Source organism: Rutidosis leptorrhynchoides, chromosome 1 (genome assembly GCF_046630445.1).
Source record: "Rutidosis leptorrhynchoides isolate AG116_Rl617_1_P2 chromosome 1, CSIRO_AGI_Rlap_v1, whole genome shotgun sequence".
Classification (NCBI taxonomy): domain Eukaryota; kingdom Viridiplantae; phylum Streptophyta; class Magnoliopsida; order Asterales; family Asteraceae; genus Rutidosis; species Rutidosis leptorrhynchoides.
Window position 1 is genome coordinate 234220323 of NC_092333.1, and position 24613 is coordinate 234244935.

The window sequence follows — 24613 nt, forward strand, 5'->3', positions numbered from 1 at the left end:
TTTGACCAATTGGGGTAGCTTTGTGATGGAAGTTTGTTTGTTTAAAATTGAAATTGCTACGACAAGGCTAATTGCTACACTAAAATGCATGTTTCTTGTCTTAAGCTTATTTTAACTTTTGAACTTTGATTAGGGTTTGACTATTTGCAATTGAGCCATGTTGATTATGCTTATGTATTATGATTAAAGGTGATGAATGTCGTGCATGCTTATCTAAATGACCTATCTTTCATATTTCTATTATGACTTGCATTTAGTAAAGTTTGCAACTTTTTGACTAATTGATTAAATGGATGAATGTGACACTATGCTTTAATGATAACAATATGGTTTTGTGTTGTTTATTATTATGTTTTTGCATACTAAAGAAGCTACTTCTTTGCATGTCAAGGGCAAACTACTGGCCAAAAGGGGAATCAAGGCATAGGTCGGGGTAAAGCCCCGGCTACAACCCAAGAAGAAGCGGGTTCTGATCCTGACTATGAACCCATGCAACAAGAGCGACCACCCCAAGTCCCTGCGGATATTCAGAGGTTAACAAACCAACCTTTCTTGCAAAAGGTTTTGATAAACCCTAGATTTAAGAAGAATATGGAGCTTAGAATGGACAATGATGTGCATGTTGCTAAGTATGTTGATTGGGAACCCCTCCGCCAAGTGGGCTTGTATAATGAGATGAAAAGGGCTTTTCAAGTTAAACATGGTAAAAAAAATCCTCTCCCCTTGGGAACCATTATTCAAGCTCAATGAGCTTGTTTATCTGACCTTGACTCGTGAGTTCCTAACTACCCTTATGTTTAACCCGAGGATTACCGATGTTCAAAGCCCCAAATATCTTTGGTTCCATTTAGGAGGGGACACTCACCACTTAAGTGTTTAGGACTTTTGTAAGGCACTAGGTATCTATGGAGAGTTTGTGGTCATGAGGATCTAGAGGAATATTTACTCAGTTATGACCAATATCTACTAAACGAGGCCGAACTCCGTACCGCATCAGTCATGTGGCATATAGGCCGGGTAAGGAAGTTGCTATAACCCTTAAAACCCACAAACTCCAGGTGATTGATAACGTCATTGTGAATACGGTCAATTACTGAAAGCAAAGTAACGAGAAAATGACCGTCCTTGATATTTGGTTGGTCGATCGAATTGACCGACGTAGGCATGTGCATGTTCCTAATATTTTTGCTAATTATCTTTATGATGAATATCGATTTTAGTGGCCTTGAGAAACTACCGATGAATCCACTCTCCACCCTTGACTGGAAGGGTGGTCACATTTTGTTAATGGAAAATGAGGTTTATGTTAAGTAGTATAAGCAGCAACAACAAGTCGAGGTTAATGAGGAGCAGGAAATTTCACATGGTGTGGGTTTTAGTGGGGCGGGTAGTTCGGGAACCGGTGGGTTATCTGAGTCATGGTTTTTGAAATAGTTCGGTAATATGAACCTATAAAGTCAAATTCAACATGATGAGACCCAATACTGACTTGCGGGGTGATGTGCCAAAAGTGTGTGCAAAAATGTGTGCCTTTTTAATCTACTTTTAAATTTATAATATCTTAATTTACGATTTACCCTTAACACCCTAGCGAGCAACACAACCAGATCAGATGTAGTTTAGTATTTTGTAAGTTAAGGTTCGTCCCAAGAGAATGAGTGGATTTAAGAATATAGATTTGAGTTTTAAACTTTAAATAACAATGAACAAATAAATTGCAAATAAATAACTAGAAGAAATAAACAATGATAAAGAGAACACATGCTTGAATCTTTCACACCTTGTTCACAATTGCCTTTTTGAATTAAGATTGAACTCAGATTGATAATGACCTAAGCATACCTATTTCAAGATTAATTGAACAGGTTAACACTAAAATAGATGGCTAGACTTCCTTCTTGCATTAAGACCTGATAATGGATTTAGAGTGATTAACCAAACCCTAATTATAGTTAATAGCTATAATCCTCACAACTAAATCAATCTGATTATATTTAACTTTATCAAGTTCTAAACATAGTGATGTTCTAGTTAAAACTTAATAATAATTTATTTATGTAAACCAGAGTAATTTAACGGTGGTGCTTTAATCAGACATAAAACATAACAGGAATTCCAGAGATTCTGTCAAAACATAAATTCTGTTTATATCACATAAAGCCGGCGGCTTTGTCAACGAAGCCGGCGGCTTCGTTGAATTTTATGAATAATTCTGCCGAATACTTTTTAATTTGTTCCGAGTATAAACAACATACAAATATTAAATAATCCAAATGAAGCTGGTGGCTTTGGTCCACGAAGCCGACGGCTTCATGTCCCTCATCCGGATTTCTGCTTTCTTTCATACAGTTTAATGGTTCAGGCAATTTGTAACGACCCAACCTCGTTTTACCAAACACACGCCTTAAATAATGTTTTTTTGAGGCAGTACATCTGGACGGCGTCCAGCAGTGAAGTCCTGGACGGCGTCCAAGACTTTTGGACGGCATCCAAATGAACTAAAAGTTCCTGATCAGTTTTTCAATTTCACGCGAGCGGAAAACCCGCTTCCCGACACTTTTAAACGAAACGACTTTCACAACACATCATATTAAGTAAAACTAAGAGATTTCCACAATAAAAATAAGTTTTACAACACCGGGCCCACAATGACCCGTTTTACAAATAATGTAGCAATTTCAACCCATTTAACTCTTTAGACGGATTAGGACTCTACAACCCAACCCGATACCAAGAGCAGAATCCCGGGGACTACCAAATCCCCAATCCGCGTTCAATATCCAAAAGCTACCCCATCGAGCCCAAGCGCTCCTATGCATCTAGTTTAACAAACTAGCTAGATTCGAACCACGATACCTGTAAAAAGGGTAAACAACGAGAGGGGTAAGCTAATGCTTAGTGAGTGCAATAAGTATACACATGCATATATAATATACCTACTTGCAAACACCTACTCACATACCGCAAACACTTTAGCAATATAATATCAGCATACGAACTCCAAGTATAAAGCTAATACCCTCCATTACCGCAACTAGCATAAACAATAGCATATACTCCAAAATATAATATGCTACACTACAATACAAACGCAAACTATATGGTTAACCATAAACGCGTCATGGTGCTACCGGCTCCGTGGTTCACACCATACGCAATGCTATGACGCTACCGGCTCCGTGGTTCATGTCACTACGCATTCGAGTCATACTCTTTTATAGTGCTACCTGCTCCGTGGTTCACACTTCGGTACTACCGGCTCCGTGGTTCACACCTCATTTTATAATGCTACCCGCTCCGTGGTTCACACTTCGGTGCTACCAGCTCCGTGGTTCACACCTCATTTTATAGTGCTACCTGCTCCGTGGTTCACACTTTGATGCTACAGGCTCCGTGGTTCACATCTCATTTTATAGTGCAACCGGCTCCGTGGTTCACACTTTACGACTCGTGCTATAGTGCTACCGGCTCCGTGGTTCACACTACAACTCACGTACCATGATGCTATCGGCTCCGTGATTCACATCATTGCACACTCGCACACACTATGGCACTCTCAGCTCCGTGGGTCATACCATAGCATACAAATAAATATATTATATACATACATGCATAAATATCCCACTCACCTCAAAATGCCCGCACAAGTCATGTATGTAAATCGCCTGCAAACGCAACCGATCAACCTTTTACCTATAATAGGCATATAGATATACAAACAATCAACATACATTCTCTACGAGAGAATTTGACTCCAACACCCTCAACCAAGGGTTTATTCCGACTTTCACAAACCACCCATTTAGACATAAGTCCCAAAAACATTTTTAATCACTAACGACTAGTGATTATCTTTTCAAAACACCAACTAACATCTAAATCAAGTATTTACATACTTGATTTATCAAAACTTGACTCAAAACTTAATTTGACACCGAATCAAGCTTACTTGACCCAAAATACCTATTTGACCCAAATTAGGGTTTACACCCAAAATCAAGTCAACACACACCAAAATCACTAGTACACAAGTGTTCTAAGTTTAACCAACACATGCAAGACCCAAACTCACAATTTCATCAATCAAAACCCTAAGTCACCAATTCGGGTTTACTTACATGAATCTTACCCAAAAACCCCCAAATTTCACAATAAGTGGGTTATAACTCTAACTAGCACAAACTCTAACTCAAACAATAATCTTAACAAGAAAATTCGGATTTAGAACTTACTAATACTACCACAACGTAGCCATGAACGAGGTGAACAAAATTAACACTCGTGACTCGACCCGATTCACCCTTCTTCTTCCCCAAACCAAGCTCTCTCTCTCTAAAATGGTCCCTCTCTCTCTAGGAATGGATGGAAGTGTTTGGGAAGGTGGAAATGGGGATAAGAATGAATTTGGATCAGTTTTGATGGCTCAAACAACCCCCAAGTGAAAAGACCCAAATACCCTCTTTTAAAAACTTCAAAATATCACAGCTGGCCCGTCATGCCATTTGGACGGCGTCCAAAATGGCTGGACGGCGTCCCAATGAACTGAGACAGAAACTGGAACTTGTTTTGGTCGTAACTTTCAAACCATAGCTCCGTTTTTGATGAATCAAATATCGTTGGAAACGTAACGAGATTTACTATCCAATGGTAAGGTTTTAGTACCTCAACTCCAACTTTATTGGGATCCAAATATATTCTTACATGCCTCGTATTTCGAATGATGTTTGAAATAACGCGTAACTAAAAAACGGGGTGTTACAACTCTCCCCCACTTAAATTGGATCACTTCCTCGTGACTCGCACCAACACTAAAAGTTAAGCACTTCTCCCTCGAACATTTCCGCTTCCAACGCGAAGTCACACATGTAGTAATCACGTACCCGAATTCTCGCTTCGTGCACTGAGTCAACATTTAACAACAATATCGGGTAATCAACCCTCGAGTCAAAACAACTGCAACCATTTGCTCCTACGCCGAGTATCCAAACTCGTACTATACACTTCACAATCGTCTTAAAAGTAGAGCATTTCACTGACAACCATCGTCGTCGTGCCTTTCAATCCTACGAAACACAACCAAGCCCGACATCCATAACATCTTCCGTGAATTCTAAGATCTCACCACACACTAATAATCACTAGCGTGCACTACCGCAACAAGCGATATCTCACACACTCAACGTCCAGAATTTCCATTTAGGAAAATACGAAAAACACCACATATCCCTTCAGGTTCTCGCTACAACTCGCAACAAGCTACATTCGTAACCATATCACTCAATCAATCGATCCGCACACGACCATCCGTTACTGGATTAATCCAGGACGACAATAATACACCACGTGCTGAGCAAAACATCAACACTCGACGCAGGGTTCCTCCTCTAAACCCTATCACACAACCACACAAGAGGGCTTCCTAGTACTAGCATGGAGACTAATCGTATACTAGAATCCCGTCAACGGCGAATTATCATCACGATATTTCCTCAATTTGTCACACGACTCACAGAATATTCACCAAAGACGGGTGAACCTTCCTACTTAAACCGTCCGTTAAGGATGGCCTTGACATTTCAATGCAACCTACGGGTCACATCATTAGGGTACACACTCTCGCAAACAAACAACATCTGCGTGTCTCTACGGGAGACAGTCAGAACCGACACTCTCCACCTCACAATCGTCTATAAAGTGGAATGATCCACTGACAATTTCTAAGATCAAATTCCCCGACAGGGAAAAGACAGCATTCGCCACGATATCGAACTCGTTCCTATCCAATAATCCTATCCGGGTTTCATGACAACCCATATTTTTCACTACGAGAGCACCCTTAATGACAGCTTCCTTTTCTCACTTCCGTGGTCTCCAACTGCATACTTGGTCTCATACCGCGCTTTGGTACCACACGACCACCTTACATAAGAAATCTTAGACCACGCTCGTTTCTATCATCACAATCTCTACGCATATCATTCTGGAATCGTAACTCACAATCGTAAATGCACGATCTCGAGTCGACATCGCCAACCCGTCACTCTTCCTCGTTAGGAAATCTGAATTCTGCTGAGGCCTAGCACGGTACACCCCGACATTTCACTATACAAACACCACTGAAGCTTCCTCGGGCGGCAGTAAAAACTCCTCCACTAAGGATTCAGCTCCATATTCTCACCGCCAAGATGATAACATCCCGCGAAATTGTCGTTCTTCGAAACGCATGACCATTCTCATCGTTGGTCATATACTCCATATTACTCCGAATTCACTTCAGGCTCTCAGAGCCGACATACACATTCCCTTAAAATGTCGTACACGCGACGACATCACACCTTCATACCACAATTCACAGTCAACCGCCTTAATCGTTCACCAAGCGAACTCCACCAAAGTCCCACATACGCCTCTAAGCCTAGGCATATGCCACTCCGCTTAATCAGTCGTGCATCTCAGTCGAGATCACCCGACCCTCCACTCAACGAACCTTTATCAACAATGGCTCGCTCTCATGATGAAGAGTGACCAATCTGACACGATAATTGCGTCGACCGCAATATCAACAATTCATCGAAATCTTCAGCCTAACCGAAGATTAAGTACATCATCGGCTCATCGGTCATCTTTACCCATCCATCACTTAAGAGTAACAAGATTCATTCATCCGTAACTTCATAAGAAGTATTCATCACAATGCTCTTAAACTTCAACTTTCACAACCGTCGAATTACTATCACCCGTCGATCACTATTATAATCTCCGATGCTTCCAAGGGTATTTCACGGGCACCCTAAGCACAAAGTGATCACACCACTACCGGAGTTGAACATTACACTAGCAGGTATAAAAAGGCACCAGACGCAATGTCATGCAGACTCCCATCACAATCAATCGAATTTTAGAAAATTGATCTTTAGGTTCCATCCACCCGATGTCATCCATCTCTCCATAATAATGACCCGAAGTCATACCCACCCGACAAACCTTACGGTTTATTATCTTATGAAATTTACTAGCGATCGCACACTACCCGCAACTTCCTCAAGGCTAAACGATATAGCCTAATGAAACCTTCCGTCTAATGATAAGAGGTTCTTGGTACACCAAGTCTTACACCCTTCCAAATACAGACACCACCATTATAACAAGGGATATTCCGTTAGGAATGTTACCCTATAATCCATAACACGCTAACATGTTAACGCAAACATCATCATACGGATCCCACTCCCATGAGTTTAATGACCCAAAGACTCCTCGGTTCGCCAATTCTAAGACGACTCATGACTAGAATCCTTACGCGATTCTCTAACCACACTCTACGGAGTGTAACTCAATTCTACAATCATTAGACTTGCTGCGTCCCATTACGGGATTCAAGTCCTCGTCGCACATACATACACACTAATCGGTTATTCTAGTTACGATGGGTAACTTTAACCAAATGGCAATCTCAATAGGGCACCCACTACCTAGGGTGACTAAGTACACGACGAACTCGTGAGTTTGCTCACTCGCCTTAACTAACCAAATCCACCGTAACAAATTTCTGACTCACAACAAATCCAATGTGACAACAAGCACATCACCCGAGACCACTATATCCTAGGAACCAATAAAAGATTCCTACTCGTCCCGATTCTACCCCAACCATGCCACGTTTCCTCTGCTCGGTACTCGTCATGTCATGCTTGGTGCCAAGATCCATGATTGTAATAATGGTGATCGGTCACTATTTCAATTGCGTACCTTACCATTTTCGCATGGTCACGCAAAGTACTTTACCCGGACTGACGCGACATTCACACAAAATAACACGCGATTAACTCCTAGTACCCGAATGACCAAAGTCCTTACCGTGAACTTGATCACTCAAAACCGCCAAACATTCGAATCTCTCCAATAGATTCATCCCTAGGACACCGTACCAAATAGATACCTGTATATATACACCCATATACAATATAGTAATAAACGTACACAAGTACACCACAACAACAAGTCAACCTACAACCTAGGTAACTATCACTGAAACAACGTCCAAGTTCGCCTACTTACATTAGGCACTATCTGTCTAAGCACTAATTTACACACGAAATAAGGCCCCACATAATCACACTTTGGACAAAAAGAAGTCCTAGTTAGTCACCTACTCTAAGGCACTAACAAATCTCAATCCGACCCGTCTTCCTACAAGTCCCGCAAATAATACATAACCGCCAATAAGTCTAAGACTAGGCACCTATTCCCAGGTTACCTAATTCCTTTAGACTATGCTCTGATACCACTTGTAATGACCCAACCTCATTTTAACAAAAACACGTCTTAAATAATTTTTTTTTGAGGCAGTACATCTGGACGACGTCCAGTTATCGGGACGGCGTCCAGCAGTGAAGTCCAGGACGGAGTCCAAGACTTTTGTACGGCATCCAAATGAACTAAAAGTTCCTGATAAGTTTTTCAATTTCACGCGAGCGGAAAACCCGCTTCCCGACACTTTTAAACGAAACGACTTTCACAACACATCATATTAAGTAAAACTAAGAGATTTCCACAATAAAAATAAGTTTTACAACACCGGGCCCACAATGACCCGTTTTACAAATAATATAGCGATTTCGACCCATTTAACTCTTTAGACGGATTAGGACTCTACAACCCAACCCGATACCAAGAGCAGAATCCCGGGGACTACCAAATCCCCAATCCGCGTTCAATATCCAAAAGCTACCCCATCGAGCCCAAGCGCTTCTATGCATCTAGTTTAACAAACTAGCTAGCTTTGAACCACGATACCTGTAAAAAGGGTAAACAACGAGAGGGGTAAGCTAACGCTTAGTGAGTGCAATAATTATACACATGCATATATAATATACCAACTTGCAAACACCTACTCACATACCGTAAACACTCTAGCAATATAATATTAGCATACGAACTCCAAGTATAAAGCTAATAAGCTCCATTACCGCACCTAGCATAAACAATAGCATATACTCCAAAATATAATATGCTACACTACAATACAAACGCAAACTATATGGTTAACCATAAACACGTCATGGTGCTATCGGCTCCGTGGTTCACACCATACATAATGCTATGAGTCTACCGGCTCCGTGGTTCACGTCACTACACATTCGAGTCATACTCTTTTATAGTGTTACCTGCTCCGTGGTTCATACTTCAGTGCTACCGGCTCCGTGGTTCACACCTCATTTTATAGTGCTACCCGCTCCGTGGTTCACACCTCATTTTATAGTGCTACCTGCTCCGTGGTTCACACCTCATTTTATAGTGCTACCTGCTCCGTGGTTCACACTTTGATGCTACCGGCTCCGTGGTTCACATATCATTTTATAGTGCTACCGGCTCCGTGGTTCACACTTTACGACTCGTGCTATAGTGCTACTGGCTCCGTGATTCACACTATAACACACGTACTATGATGCTACCGGCTCCGTGGTTCACATCATAGCACACTTGCACACACTATGGCACTCCCGGCTCCGTGGGTCATACCATAGTGTAGTGACCCAAACTTTTCCATGTTTATATATATATATATTAAATGAAATTGTTATTTACATGATTAAGTGTTTCCAACATGTTAAGCAATCAAACTTGTTAAGACTTGATTAATTGAAATAGGTTTCATATAGACAATTGACCACCCAAGTTGACCGGTGATTCACGAACGTTAAAACTTGTAAAAACTATACGATGACATATATATGGTTATATATATAGTTAACATGATTTTATTATAAGTATGTATCTCATTAGGTATTTTAACAATGAGTTATATACATAAAAATGAGACTATTAATTTAAGAAACTCGAAAATGATATATATAACGATTATCGTTATAACAACGTCTTACTAGGTACATATGAATCATATTAAGATATTGATACACTTGGTTAATTATGTTAAATGATAAGTAAATATATTATTAAGTGTATTAACAATGAAATACATATGTAAAAAATAGACTACTAACTTAATGATTTCGAAACGAGACATATATGTAACGATTATCGTTGTAACGACATTTAACTGTATATATATCACACTAAGATATATTATATATCATAATATCATGATAATATAACAATTTAACATCTCATTTGTTATAATAAACAATGGGTTTACAACATTCAAAAAGATCGTTAACCTAAAGGTTTCAAAATAACATTTACATGTAACGACTAACGATGACTTAACGTCTCGGTTAAAATGTATATACATGTAGTGTTTTAATATGTATTCATACACTTTTGAAAGACTTCAAGACACTTATCAAAATACTTCTACTTAACAAAAATGCTTACAATTACATCCTCGTTCAGTTTCATCAACAATTCTACTCGTATGCACCCGTATTCGTACTCGTACAATACACAGCTTTTAGATGTATGTACTATTAGTATATACACTCTAATGATCAGCTCTTAGCAGCCCATGTGAGTCACCTAACACATGTGGGAATCATCATTTGGCAACTAGCATGAAATATCTCATAAAATTACAAAAATATGAGTAATTATTCATGACTTATTTACATGAAAATAAAATTACATATCCTTTATATCTAATCCATACACCAACGACCAAAAACACCTACAAACACTTTCATTCTTCAATTTTCTTCATCTAATTAATCTCTCTCGAGTTCTATCTTCAAGTTCTAAGTGTTCTTCATAAATTCCAAAAGTTCTAGTTTCATAAACTCAAGAATACTTCCAAGATTGCAAGTTTACTTCCAAGTTTTCTAAATCCATTCCAAGTAATCATCCAAGATCAAGAAACCTTTGTTACTTATAGTAGGTTATCTTTCTAATACAAGGTAATAATCATATTCAAACTTTAATTCAATTTCTATAACTATAACAATCTTATTTCTAGTGGAAATCTTACTTGAAATTATTTTCGTGTCATGATTCTGCTTCAAGAACTTTCAAGCCATCCAAGGATCCTTTGAAGCTAGATCTATTTTTCTCATTTCCAGTAGGTTTATCCAAGGAACTTGAGGTAGTAATGATATTCATAACATCATTCGATTCATACATATAAAGCTATCTTATTCGAAGGTTTAAACTTGTAATCACTAGAACATAGTTTAGTTAATTCTAAACTTGTTCGCAAATAAAAGTTAATCCTTCTAACTTGACTTTTAAAATCAACTAAATACATGTTCTATATCTATATGATATGCTAACTTAATGATTTAAAACCTGGAAACACGAAAAACACCGTAAAGCCGGATTTACGCCGTCGTAGTAACACCGCGGGCTGTTTTGGGTTAGTTAATTAAAAACTATGATAAACTTTGATTTAAAAGTTGTTATTCTGAGAAAATGTTTTTTATTATGAACATGAAACTATATCCAAAAATTATGGTTAAACTCAAAGTGAAAGTATGTTTTCGAAAATGGTCATCTAGACGTCGTTCTTTCGACTGAAATGACTACCTTTACAAAAACGACTTGTAACTTATTTTTCCTACTATAAACCTATACTTTTTCTGTTTAGATTCATAAAATAGAGTTCAATATGAAAACAATACAATTTGATTCACTCAAAACGGATTTAAAATGAAGAAGTTATGGGTAAAACAAGATTGGATAATTTTTCTCATTTTAGCTACGTGAAAATTGGTAACAAATCTATTCCAACCATAACTTAATCAACTTGTATTGTATATTATGTAATCTTGAGATACCATAGACACGTATACAATGTTTCGACCTATCATGTCGACACATCTATATATATTTCGGAACAACCATAGACACTCTATATGTGAATGTTGGAGTTAGCTATACAGGGTTGAGGTTGATTCCAAAATATATATAGTTTGAGTTGTGATCAATACTGAGATACGTATACACTGGGTCGTGGATTGATTCAAGATAATATTTATCGATTTATTTCTGTACATCTAACTGTGGACAGCTAGTTGTAGGTTACTAACGAGGACAGCTGACTTAATAAACTTAAAACATCAAAATATATTAAAAGTGTTGTAAATATATTTTGAACATACTTTGAGATATATGTATATATTGTTATAGGTTCGTGAATCAACCAGTGGCCAAGTCTTACTTCCCGACGAAGTAAAAATCTGTGAAAGTGAGTTATAGTCCCACTTTTAAAATCTAATATTTTTGGGATGAGAATACATGCAGGTTTTATAAATGATTTACAAAATAGATACAAGTACGTGAAACTACATTCTATGGTTGAATTATCGAAATCGAATATGCCCCTTTTTATTAATTCTGGTAATCTAAGAATTAGGGAACATACACCCTAATTGACGCGAATCCTAAAGATAGATCTATTGGGCCTAACAAACCCCATCAAAAGTACCGGATGCTTTTGTACTTCGAAATTTATATCATATCCGAAGGGTGTCCCGGAATGATGGGGAAATTCTTATATATGCATCTTGTTAATGTCGGTTACCAGGTATTCACCATATGAATGATTTTTATCTCTATGTATGGGATGTGTATTGAAATATGAAATCTTGTGGTCTATTGTTACGATTTGATATATATAGGTTAAACCTATAACTCACCAACATTTTTGTAGACGTTTAAAGCATGTTTATTCTCAGGTGAATACTAAGAGCTTCCACTGTTGCATACTAAAATAAGGACAAGATTGGAGTCCATGTTTGTATGATATTGTGTAAAAACTGCATTCAAGAAGCTGATTTCGATGTAACATATTTGTATTGTAAACCATTATGTAATGGTCGTGTATAAACAGGATATTTTAGATTATCATTATTTGATAATCTACGTAAAGCTTTTTAAACCTTTATTTATGAAATAATGGTTATGGTTTGTTTTAAAAATGAATGCAGTCTTTGAAAAACGTCTCATATAGAGGTCAAAACCTCGCAACGAAATCAATTAATATGGAACGTTTTTAATCAATAAGAACGGGACATTTCACATAGCATACAAATAAATATACTATATACATACATGCATAAATATCCCACTCACCTCAAAATGCCCGCACAAGTCATGTATGTAAATCGCCTCCAAACGCAACCGAGCAACCTTTTACCTATAATACACATATAGATATACAAACAATCAACATACATTCTCTACGAGAGAATTTGACTCCAACACCCTCAACCAAGGGTTTATACCGACCTCCACAAACCGCCCATTTAGACATAAGTCCCAAAAACATTTTTAATCACTAACAGCTAGTGATTATCTTTCCAAAACACCAACTAACATCTAAATCAAGTATTTACGTACTTGATTTACCAAAACTTGACTCAAAATTTAATTTGACACCGAATCAAGCTTACTTGACCCAAAATACCCATTTGACCCAAATTAGGGTTTACACCCAAAATCAAGTCAACACACACCAAAATCACTAGTACACAAGTGTTCTAAGTTTAACCAACACATGCAAGACCCAAACTCACAATTTCATCAATCAAAACCTTAAGTCACCAATTCGGGTTTACTTACATGAATCTTACCCAAAAACCCCCAAATTTCACAATAAGTGGGTTATAACTCTAACTAGCACAAACTCTAACTCAAACAATAATCTTAACAATAAAATTTGAATTTAGAACATACCAATACTACCACAACGTAGTCGTGAATGAGGTGAACAACATTAACACTCGTGAATCGACCTGATTTACCCTTCTTCTTCCCTAAACCAAGCTCTCTCTGTCTAAAATGGTCCCTCTCTCTAGGAATGGATGAGAGTGTTTGGGAAGGTGGAAATGGAGATAAGAATGAATTTGGATCAGTTTTGATGGCTCAAACGACCCCCAAGTGAAAAGACCCAAATACCCTCTTTTAAAAACTTCAAAATATCACAGCTGGCCCGTCAGGCCATTTGAACGGCGTCTAAAATGGCTGGACGGCGTCCCAATGAAGTGAGACAGAAACTGGAACTTGTTTTTGTAGTAACTTTCAAAACGTAGCTCCGTTTTTGATGAATCAAATATCGTTGGAAATGTAATGAGAATTACTATCCAATAGTAAGGATTTAGAACCTCAACTCTAACTTTATTTGGGATCCAAATATACCCTTACATGCCTCGTATTTCGAATGACGTTCAAAATAACGCGTAACTGAAAAACGGGGTGTTACACAATTGATCACAAGATGTTACATGATTCAAGCCTATGTAAGGCTATTAGCCCATAACAAAAGTAAAAACAAGTAAAAGTTAAGAAATAAGATAAAGAATCATAACGACATAGAAGAAATGGAGAACCAAATGATTGATTAATGAACTTGAATGTGGAAAGGAAATAAAGACCTAACTAAATTGTAGTTGAATTATGAAAAATAGAGAAAACTAAATTGGATGCCAAAAATTCTGGCCTAAGGCCTCTATTTATAATGTTTCAAGACTGTTACCAAAGCCGCCGGCTTCAGGGTGAAACCGGCGGCTTCCCTGAGGTGGTGAATTGCTCTCCAAGTAAAATGTGATCCTTAAGTCAAAAATGTGTATCTGTCTAACTTAAGCCGGCGGCTTGGTGCCAAGCCGGCTGCTTTATTTATCTGGTAAATCTTTTTTATTTGGTTTCCTTATTTATTTGAACTTGATCAGCAAGTCGATAAACCGTGTCCACGAGGCCGGCGGCTTCAGTGTGAAGCCGGCGGCTTTACTTCACTTTTTCTTTGGCTTCAAGTTTAACATATTTCACGAACAAAACTAGAATATTCTGGAAATCCATGAGGAAGCCGGCGACTTTATAGCCTTTAGGCCAGCGGCTTCATCCTACGTTCTTCATTTTTCACTATTTTTGTTCCTGTTTTGCACATAACTTAAACAAAATATCATAAATACCTATTTTCCCTTTTTACCCATTTTAGTGTGTTTTGGCATAAAAATGACTTTAAAATAACAAGATAACTCCTCAAAATGTTATAAAAATACTGTATAATTTAGGAGTTATCAAATACCCCACACTTGAACTTTTACTTGTCCTCAAGTAATTTTATCATATTATTTCAAATAGGGATAAATTTAAATAATTTAAACGGGTATAGAGAGTTGAAGCAAAATTGAAAAGTCAAACAGATGTCTAATTATAAGTTAGCTTTTATTATTAAAAGAACTAGTATGAACCAGACCATGGAATACAAGCAGTCCTAATGTTTATTAAATCAGATTTATACAGTTTGGTCATCATTGAACTCTTTTGTGTTCTAGAGAATTTTTTAAAAATGTATGGTTCTCATTGGAACTCTTTTCTTTAGTTGGCCTTCATCGGGCTCTTTTTCTTTTTAAACAATTGCTTTTAGCAATTTCTCTATCTTGGGCCGTATTTGGACTCTTTTGCTGCCTCAGTGGTCCATGCTTATTATGCCATATGGTAGTGTCTATAAGTTTGCAATCGTTTCATAATTTTTGGCGTTTATTTGCTATTTTTAGTAATCCGATCTCGAAATTGAGAGTAGTTCTTTGTTAGCTTTAAGATTAAGTTAGATAAAAAGACATAAGTTTGACTAAAAATTTATACTTCAAAAATTAAAATTTTATACCCATTTTTCAATTATTTTAACTTTAACAAATTTAACTCAATCAATTAGTCATCTCCCACCCCACACTTAGCAAGTTGCAATGTCCTCATTGCATAAACTAAATAAAATAATGAAAGTAAGTGTAAGTGAGAAAAAGTAATTCTCCCCTTTTTCGAGCCTTTAAACATAGAAGCATCTTTAATTGCTTCTCAACTTGTTCATCCTTCAATCATCATCGCAAATAAATACATGATAATAAACCAAGCAAACATATAACAATAAAAAGGTTCCCATGCATACGAAAATTAAACATAGTTAAAGTTATTACAGACCAAAGTGTAGATAATAATAATAATGTTTTAAAACATAACATAGCCAATAAATCATCAGAGGGGTCTCAACATCCCCTACTCCTCATCATCCTCATCACTGTTAGCAGCAGGCTGGATATGGGCTAGAGCATAGGTGCAGTCATAATGTGCTGGTGGATAGGCAACATCTGGAGCATAAAATGGTGGCGGCTCATAGTATGTGGCCTCAAAGGGATCTAAACTCGGATAGTGGCTATAGAACCTCTCATTATTATGAACTCCCCACTGAACCGAGTAATCAATACGACCCAACTCATAAATAGTCTCCCTCCTAAATGCATCAAACTCAGTCCTATCCTCCTGCCGCTTAGCCAGTAACTCTAGATGGTGATCTCCCATCATAGAAGTCATATGACCCTGATTAGTGTTCAGGTCAGTCAACATCTCAATCACTCTTGACAGATCATTCGTACCACCATGAGCACCTCTCCTAGCACCCCTAGATCGGCTACTCGACGCCTCAGTATGAGGTGCCTCATGTAGCTGCTCAACATCCATTAACTGGCCAATCATCGGCTCATACAGAATATAACTCTCACCTGCTCTTCTCTTAACAACCTTAGCACTCAACCAGATCCTAGCATTTACCTCACCAACCTCAGTCATAAGCGGTTTGCAAACTGATAATGCTAAAAATGAACATATATTTCATAGCATTATCCCTCAAGAAAGACAAGCTTTTAGTTGCAATTGTTCTATTTACAAGTGATATTCGTTTAAATAATAAAAGGTGAAGACAAAAGACAGATTCGACGAATTGAAGATGCAAACGACAAAAAAGCTCAAATGTACAAAGTACAATCAAAGTGGTTCAAATTATTGATGAGAAACGTCTCGAAATTACAAGAGTACAAAACGCAAAACACAAAATACAAGATATTAAATTGTACGCAAGGACGTTCGAAAATCCGGAACCGGGACCAAAGTCAACTCCCAACGCTCGACGCAACGGACTAAAAATTACAAGTCAACTATGCACATGAATATAATATAATATTTAAATAATTCTTAAAATTATTTATATATTATATATTATATTTAAAATCGTCGGCAAAGCTAGGAAACAAATCATGTGAGCTGGAAAAAGTGGCCATGCGATCACATGGCCTGGAAGGTAAAAATCCATGCGATCGCATGGCAGTAGGTAGCTGGCCACATGCCTATAAATTCGCGATTTTTGTTGATCATATAACATCTTTTTCTCTTCCATCACTCAACGATATATATATATATATATATATATATATATATATATATATATATATTATAATTTTAATTTTAATTTTAATTCTAATAATAAGGGTATGTTAGCGAATGTTGTAAGGGTGTAAGTCGAAATTCTGTCCGTGTAACGCTACGCTATTATTAATCATTGTAAGTTATGTTCAACCTTTTTAAATTAATGTCTCGTAGCTAAGTTATTATTATGCTTATTTAATGCCGAAGTAATCATGATGTTGGGCTAAATACTAAAATTGGGTAATTGGGCTTTGGACAATAATTGGGGTTTGGATAAAAGTACGACACTTGTGGAAATTGGACTATGGGCTATTAATGGGCTTTATATTAACTAAATGATACCTCGTTAATTTAATATATAGACTTATAATTTGACGTATTTATATATAACCACATACGCTTGACTGGGTACGGTGGGCGGGATATCTATAAATACCAATAATTGTTCATTTTACCGGACACGGAACTGGATTAATAGTTAATAGACTTGTTGAAACAGGGGTGGATTACATTCAAGGGTAATTGGTGTAATTGCTAACAAAGTAGTAAAACCTTGGTTTACACACAGTCGATAACCTGGTGTATTCATTAATCAAAGTATTAAGACCTTGTTACAATTCGAATCCCCAATTAGTTGGAATATTTGACTTCGGGAATAAGAATAATTTGACGAAGACTTCCGTATTTTATGATTATGACTGATGGACTATTATGGACAAATCCGTATAGACATATCAAATAATCCAGAACAAAGGACAATTAACCCATGGGAATAAACTAAAAACAACACGTCGAACATCATGATTACGGAAGTTTAAATATGCATAATTCTTTTATTTCATATTTAATTGCACTTTTAATTATCGCACTTTTATTTATTGTAATTTTATTTAATTTCACTTTTAATTATCCTTATCTTTAATTATCGTAATTTTATTTTATCGCACTTTTATTTATCGCAATTTCATTTTTGTTATTTACTTTACGCTTTAAATTAAGTCTTTTATATATTTAATATTTTACATTAGGTTTTAACTGCGACTAAAGTTTTAAAATCGATAAACCGATCATTAAACGGTAAAAACCCCCTTTTATAATAATAATAATACTACTTATATATATTTTTGTATTTTTACAAACATAAGTTAAAAATATAGCGTTAAACTTGGCTAGAGTTCCCTGTGGACGAATCGGACTTACTAAAAACTACACTACTGTACGATTAGGTACACTGCCTATAAGTGTTGTAGCAAGGTTTAGGTATATCCACTCTATAAATAAATAAATCACTTGTGTAGGATTGTATCGTATGTAATAGTATTTCCTTGTAAAAATTATAACTATTTTATACACCACCTCGCACACATCAAGTATTTTTGGCGCCGCTGCCGGGGACTTCTTGCTTAAACGCCGGAAGCGCAACGCTATATAAAAAAAAGATTTTATTAGAGTTTTATTAAGTTTTTATTAAAAATATACGTTTTAAAAAAAAAATACAAAAATATAAAAAGAAAAATATCTATATATTTATTTTTAAGAGTTTGTTTAAAATATATAAAGCTAAAAAAGTATTTTTAAAAACTAAAATAGAAATAAAAATAAAAAATAAAAAACATTCGGGCCACTACACTGTAGCAGCCCAGAACCTGGCCCGAAACCTTTATCCATGCGACCGCATGGATTTTTAACGTGAGGACCATGCGATCGCATGGCCCTGTCTAACACGCCACATTTGACCTAAATCTGCATTAATTACGGAGTATTATTTATTATTATTATTAAAACCCTAATTAGGGTTTAATTTTAAATTAATTAGTTTTAGTTTTTATTATTAATTTGTATTTTTAGTTTAATTAGTTTTATTAATATATAAAATTAATAGTTTTATAAAATAAATAATATAAAAATAATATTTTTATAAAAATTGTACTTTTTGCAACTTTAAGATTATTTTTTATATTTTGTATCTTTTTGTTTGTTTTAGCGTAATATTTGTATTTTTCGCTCGTATTTACTTTTAAGTCATAGTTTTTACCATAGTTATTTTTATTTCTAAATTTTTAGGCTTTGCCGTAAAATCCCTTAAGTGCTTTTTCTTTAGACTAAGATTTAGGTGCTTTAGAATTTTGCGACGCCGGTTTTATATTTTAGTACCCTTTTTAAGTTATTGCCATTTGGGATATAGTATTTCTTTTAAGCTTTAATATTTTTAGACGCAACTTTTAATTCTTAGTTTTTAGTTCCTTTTTAAGTTTCGACGCGCTACTTTCTTATTTTTATTTTTCGACGCCAATTATTTTTCGACCTTTTATTTTTCGACGTTTTTCGACGCGCTCTTTTTCTTTCTTATTTTTCGACGCTCTAGTTTTTAGGACATAGAATTTTCTATTTCTTCTCTAAAATTTCTTTAAATTTCAACGAAAAATTATTTTAAGCGGTTAAATTGATAGACAATCCAAATTTTCTGCTTCGTAGTAATAGTTGGATTTGTTAGTGTCTGAGTTGTGAGCTTCCGATTTAAAGGGTTCTGGCTCCCTGCTACATCTATTGGCTATTCGAAACGTGGGCAAAAGCAGAAAAGTCTATTAATTTGATAACTTTAATAATTTTTATCTTTTATAACTAATAGGATATTCAGTGAATGCACCGAGCAAAACGTTCACCACCTTTTGTACGTTCACCACCTGTAACTCGATCAAGACATCTAGCCAATATTGTCGCCGTTGATTTTTCTTTAGAATCGTCATCCAGTCAACCAAGTACTCCAATTCAAATTTCCGATAATCCATTTTTTGAACCTACCTTACAATTGAGAATCCGAAGGATCTTCAGGGATAATTCAGAGATCCTAAACCACTAATCTTTCCTTCGGAACCACCAATCATTCAAACAGATATTGTAGAGGAACCAACCATTAAATCAGAATCCTCTAGTGATTCAGATTCAACAAATTCAATTATGAAGAATCTGGAACCTCTAAGTATGGAAGACCGAATACGAGCTAAACGCACTGGCCAAGGTCACGCAATTACTCAACCAGACATTAATGCGCCAGATTATGAAATCAAAGGACAAATCCTACACATGGTAACTAATCAATGGCAATTTAGTGGTGCACCGAAGGAAGATCCAAATGAACATCTTCGTACATTTAAAAGGATCTGCACTCTATTTAAAATAAGAGAAGTGGAGGATGAACAGATATATCTCATGTTATTTCCCTGGACTTTAAAGGGAGAAGCCAAAGATTGGTTAGAATCGTTACCTGAAGGGGCGATTGATACATGGGACGTTTTAGTTGAAAACTTTCTTAAACAATTCTTTCCAGCATCTAAAGCCGTGAGACTTCAAGGAGAAATTGTTACGTTTACGCAAAAGCCAAATGAAACTTTATATGAGGCGTGGACAAGATTTGGAAAGTTATTGAGAGGATGTCCGCAACATGGTTTAGACACTTGTCAAATAGTACAAATATTCTCCCAAGGATGCGACATCACTACAAGGAAAGACATCGATATAGCAGCTGGTGGTTCCATTATGAAGAAAACCGCAACTGACGCTTACAAAATTATTGATAACACTGCTTCCCACTCACATGAGTGGCATCAAAAAAAAGATATCGTTAGATCATCTAAAGCAGCTAGAGCCGATTCTAGCCATGACTTAGATTCCATTTCTGCAAAGATAGATGCTGTCGAGAGACGAATGGAAAAGATGACTAAAGATATTCACTCAATACGAATTAGTTGTGGGCAGTGTGGAGGACCACATTTAACAAAAGATTGTCTTAGTATTGAACTAACAATGGAATAAAGAGAGAATGTTTCATACATAAACCAAAGGCCTAGAAATAATTATCAAAATAATTATCAACCGCCAAGACCAATTTACAATCAAAATCAGAATTATATCCAAAATGTTCCATACAACAACCAACAAGGTCCTAGCAATCAACAAGTATCCAACAATACTTACAATCAGCAAAGACCTATTTTTCAAAATAAACCACCACAAACTGATGATAAAAAGCCAAATTTAGAAGACATGATGTCGAAGCTAGTTGAATCTCAAACTCAGTTTTTCACATCTTAGAAACAAATCAATGAACAAAATGCTCAAGCATTTAGAAATCAACAAGTTTCGATTCAAAATTTGGAACAAGAAATAAGCAACCTAGCAAGGTTGATAGGTGAAAGAAAACCGGGAAGTCTACCTAGTGATACAAATACTAACCCCGGAATGAAACAGCTAAAGCCATTACCACAAGAAGTGGTATTACACTTAAACCACCTGAAATGCCTGTAATTTCTGATGAAGCTATTCCTACTCCACAAGAACCACAATCTGAGCAAGATAAGGAAATAGAACCGGTAGTTGAAAAGGTTAATGAAGATAACACAGTTAAGGCTAAACCTTATGTTAAACCATACCAACCACCACTTCCTTACCCGAGTAAAATGAGAAAAGAGAGACTTGAAGCCTAGCAATCCAAATTCTTGGATATGTTTAAATAAATAAATGTCAATCTTCCTTTCATTGATGTGATTTCAGGAATGCCAAAATATGCTAAATTTCTGAAAGATCTAATCACAAATAGAAAGAAAATGGAAGAACTCTCGGCTGTTACTATGAATGCCAATTGTTCTGCAGTGCTATTGAATAAGATACCAGAAAAATTATCTGATCCAGGAAGTTTCACAATTTCATATTTTCTGGGTAGTCTTAGTTCAATAGAAGCATTGGCAGACTTAGGTGCTAGTATAAATTTAATGCCGTATTCACTATACGCTAAACTAGACCTTGGAGAATTGAAACCAACACGAATAAGTATACAACTAGCCGATCGATCAGTAAAATATCCTAGAGGAATAATGGAGAACATGCTAGTTAAAGTTGGTACCTTAGTATTTCCAGTAGATTTTGTTATTCTGGACATGGAAGAAGATTCTCGAGTTCCTCTCATATTAGGAAGACCATTCTTAAACACGGCTAAAGCAATAATAGACGTGTTTGGTAAGAAACTGACCCTAAGTATAGAGGACGAGAGTGTTACTTTTTCTGTTGATAGAGCAATGCAACAACCGCAATCTGCAGATGATACATGTTATTTTATTCAAACTATAGATTCACATGCAGAATTGTTAGAAGAATTTCTAGAATTACAAGGAACAGGAGAATGTTCTTTAGGAGAAGGAACTGAACCAATTGATGAAACTGAAATGTTAGCTACACTTATGGCTAATTGATATGAACCAACAACAGAAGAAATTCAAATGCTAAAAGAAGAAGACAGATATCGATATAAATCATCGATAGAAGAACCACTAACATTCGAGTTAAAGCCCCTTCCAAACCATTTGGAATATGCTTATTTACATGGTGAATCTGAATTACCTGTAATAATATCGTCTTCTCTTACTGAAAATGAAAAATCTAAACTCATTTCTGTGCTAAAAGCTCATAAACCAGGTATTGCATGGAAGATTCATGATATTAAAGGAATAAGTCCTTTGTATTGCACACATAAAATCCTTATGGAAGAAGGTCATAAAACATATGTGCAACGCCAACGAAGACTAAATCCTAATATGCAAGATGTTGTTAAAAAAAAAATTATTAAACTGCTAGATGCAAGTTTAATTTATCCAAACTCTGATAGTCCATGGGTAAGCCCAGTTCAATGCGTACCTAACAAGGGTGTAATGACTGTCATCACAAATGAGAAAAATGAGCTTATTCCTACTAGGACTGTAACAGGATGGCGTGTTTGTATTGATTATAGAAAATTAAATGACGCCACCAGAAAAGATCACTTTCCCTTACCTTTTATTAATCAAATATTGGAAAGATTGGCCGGAAATAGTTACTATTGTTTTCTTGATGGTTTCTCCGGATACTTTTAAATTCCAATAGCACCCGAAGATCAAGAGAAAACCACATTCACGTGCCCTGATGGTACTTTTGCTTACAAACGCATGCCATTTGGACTTTGCAATGCCCCTGCAACCTTTCAGAGGTGCATGATGGCGATTTTTCACGACATGATAGAAGAATGCATGGAAGTTTTCATGGATGACTTTTCAGTCTTCGGTGATACTTTTGAAACATGTCTAGTTAATCTTGAACGAATGCTTATTAGATGCGAACAATCAAATCTAGTACTTAATTGGGAGAAATGCCATTTCATGGTTAAAGAAGGCATCGTTCTTGGTCACAAAATTTCAAAGGAAGGAATTGAAGTGGATAGAGCTAAAGTGGATGTAATTGCTAAACTTCCACATCCCACCAATGTTAGAGGAGTTAGGAGTTTTCTAGGGCATGCCGGTTTTTACCGATGTTTCATAAAAGATTTTTCTAAAACTGCCACTCCTATGAACAAACTCCTTGAAAAAGATGCTCCATTTATCTTTTCAGATGAATGTATCAAATCTTTTAATATTCTTAAAGAAAAACTCACTAATGCGCCAATCATGATAACTCCAAATTGGAATCTACCGTTTGAACTAATGTGCGATGCAAGTGATTTTGCAATGGGAGCCGTTTTAGGACAAAGGATTGAAAAATGATTTCAATCTATTTATTATGCTAATAAGATGTTACAAGGAGCACAAATGAATTATACAACTACTGAAAAAGAACTCCTTGCCATTGTCTTTGCTTTTGACAAATTTCGTTCATATCTCGTTCTAGCAAAAACGGTGGTCTATACCGACCATTCTGCTCTTAGATACCTATTTTCGAAACAAGATGCTAAACCAAGATTAATCCATTGGATCTTACTCTTACAAGAGTTCGATATTGAAATCCGAGATAAAAAGGGAGCAGAAAATCTCGCAGCTGATCATCTTTCTCGTCTTGAAAATCCTGAATTAGAAGTTCTAAATGAATCGGCCATACAAGACAACTTTCCTGATGAATATCTATTAAAGATAGATTATAATGAAATTCCATGATTTGCCGATTATGCAAACTACTTAGTATGTGGATTCCTTGAAAAAGGATTATCGTACCAAAAACGAAAGAAATTCTTTAGTGATATAAAACACTATTTCTGGAAAGATCCACATTTGTTTAAAAGTTGTCCCGATGGAATAATACGCCGATGTGTATTCGGGGATGAAGCCAGTCAAATCTTAAACCATTGTCACACAGGACCAACAGGAGGGCATTATGGGCCTCAACTCACAGCAAGAAAAGTTTACGATGCTGGATTCTATTGGCCTACAATTTTTAAAGACGCACACCTTCTTTGCAAATCCTGTGATGCTTGTCAAAGGGCCGGAAAAATAAGTCAACGTGATGAAATGCCACAAAATGTCATTCAAGTATGTGAAGTATTTGACGTTTGGGGTATTGACTTTATGGGTCCATTTCCAAAATCTCATAATAATCTCTACATTCTTGTTGCCATTGATTATGTATCTAAATGGGCAGAAGCACAACCTCTCCTGACTAACGATGCACGAGT